Source organism: Olea europaea, chromosome 12 (assembly GCF_002742605.1).
Source record: "Olea europaea var. sylvestris chromosome 12, O_europaea_v1, whole genome shotgun sequence".
Classification (NCBI taxonomy): Eukaryota; Viridiplantae; Streptophyta; class Magnoliopsida; order Lamiales; family Oleaceae; genus Olea; species Olea europaea.
In genome coordinates, this window is record NC_036248.1 from 7,417,760 (window position 1) to 7,420,658 (window position 2,899).

Consider the following 2,899-nt stretch of genomic DNA (forward strand, 5'->3'; position numbering starts at 1 on the left):
TGTATATTCCTTACAATGTGGAAATGAAGCACTGGATTGCACTTAAAGTGGACATTGTCGAGCGAACTATATATGTACATGATAGCATGAAGAGTTTGACACGTTTGGGAAAATTGCAAAAATTCATGCGTCCAATTGTGAAGGTGATTCCTAGAATGATGAAGGAAAGTTTGTTATTCGAGGAAAACTACACACAGAAGAAGTTTCTATGGCACCGACATACAGATGTTCCACAACAAAATAATGCGTAAATAATCTATCTTTAAAATATTTTAGATTTTCACTTTATTTTGTGAGTGCATATATTTATTATAACAAATATATATTTGTAGGGGAGACTGTGGGATATATGCTATCAAGTTCATAGAGCTTTTATCAGCCGAATTAGACGTGAAACTTATGTCCGATGCTATGATTGAAAGTTGGAGGAAGAAACTAGCCGCTGAAGTTTTTGCTCTGCATTTCGATCCATAATTATTTTTTTGGTATATTTTGCACGTTTATGTGGCCAGAAGATATAGAACTCCGATGCTATTTTTGTCTAGATGGTAGTTTTGAAATGATTTAGTTGGAAAACATGTGCACGGATGCTGATTTTTGTCTAGTCAGTTTTGGATGTTCATCAATCGTCCTATGAAATTTATGGATGTTGATTTTGTCTACTTAGATTTGGATGTTGCTCAATTAGATTTGTCTAATTTCTTTGGATGTTGATTTTCTAGTTAGATTTGTGTAGACGATAGTTTTTTTTGGATGTTGATCAGCCTTTTTTACAAATTATGTTATTTTCATTATAGGATGTTTCATTCAAAAATTGAAGCAGACATGGTTGAAAGGGAGATGCAATTTGTCATGACAACTTATCTATATGGTGTTAAAAAATAGACTATTATATGAAAAACGACAGTTCTGCGTTTAAAACGACAGCATGCCGTTTGGGTAATACGACTAAAGTGTTCTCCTAAAGTACACCAAAATGTTCTATGTTTTGTGTACCCTAAATGACAGTCATACTTGTAAAAGGATCGCATGTACGGAATGATTACACGTGGTTTTTTGTTTATCGTATACCTTAAATGGCACCCATATGAGTAAAATGATAATATGCCATTTTGGGTCAAAGAGTCTCGAGTTCACTCCAAAACTAGTGAATTAATGTTGAAACATCTTAAAAACATTGTACGTTGAAAAATTGTAGTATAGGTTTAAACCCTATACCCTAAACCCTAAACTACAACCATACGTTTGAAACACCCAGCTTCCGTCTTGAGTCAGGAGGTACTGGTTTCACTCCGAAACTAGCACAACGATGTTTGGGACATGATACATGTCCTGGACACGTTGAACGACTACACGTGCTATGATTTGCATACCACACTTGTCCCTTAGGTTGTTCTTCATTATCAAGTGAAGTGTAGTGTAGTCGGTGGGATTATAGAGAAACTCACTATAGTTCGGACAAATGTGTGGATCGCAGTGGCGAAATGTAATTTGAACCTTCGTCCTTCAATTTTCAAGTGCTTACGGGTTTCATTGCACCAAACGGACACGAAATGAGTAGAAATGTCGCCCATACATTTGAAACATCCAGTTGCCATTTTGGGTCAGGAGATATCGATTTCACTTTGAAACTAGCGCAATGATGTTTGGGACATGATACATGTCCGGGACACGTTGAACGACTACACGTGCTATGATTCGCATACCACACTTGCCCATTAGGTTGTTCTTCATTATCAAGTGAAGTGTAGTGTAGCCGGTGGGACTATAGAGAAACTCACTATAGTTCAGACAAATGCGTGGATCATGATCGGTATTAAATGGCATGCCGCAAGTGCACGGGTCATGATCAAATAGTATAATGGAGCTTTTAAGTCCCAGTCGATCCCTCAGAGAGTGTTGTTTTCAATTATGAGTGTATTTTTTTTCAAATTAACGAAAAAGATACACACATTTAAAAGTTCGATTTTAAAAACTATAAAAAGGTGAAAACTCGATTTTGATTTAAAATATTTAAATAATACTTAAAAAATGGAAAAGTTTGATTTTAAAAGATGTTGGAATTTATGATTTCGCTTAACCCTTTTCAAGCCAATTATGCGTCGATGCAAATTACCAAAATATGTGGTTAGACCCGATTTTCCAAAATTAGTCAATAACCTCTGTCGAGCGATATCAACCCTAATTGCTTGGCATTAACATATTTCTATGTCGTTCTAAACCAAACAACTGCATTCAATTTTTGTGAAAATAACTCAACGGGTAACATAGAGTAGGTATACATGTCTGGATACCTAAACGCGTATAGTCGAAACCATACAAACCTATGGTATTAATTATTTCGGTCTATTATGTGCAACTCTTTTTCAATAATTACACAACTACCTAACCACAACATCTATTGACGTCAAATAAATGTAGTAATCTTAAACATGATAATTAATACACCAATATTTTGATAACAAATGCATATCTAACAACATATAACATGATATTAATGAAAATAGGTTAAGCTAATACATAAATTCCAACATAAACTTATTTAGTTCATCATTCTAACAAAATAACAAAGAGATTCTCATAAACATATCATTACAAACATGAAGAACTAAATGAAAGGAATACAAAAGTTGAGATAAAACCCTTTTAAATACGAATTGTAATTCCTTCAATGTATTCTTCAAGCTTTCCTTAATGATCTCCTTGCTATATCCACTTGATTCCCAAAATAAAACTAAAATTAACAAAAGAAAATAAAACTAAAAGAAAAAATCAAGAAAAAGATAGAGAGAGACCAAGAGAGATAGAGAGAAAAGTGAAAGAGTTGGGGAATTTTTTTTACCTACCAAGTTATATTAGTATATATATGGAATATGTATAAAATATAATATAAAAAAAA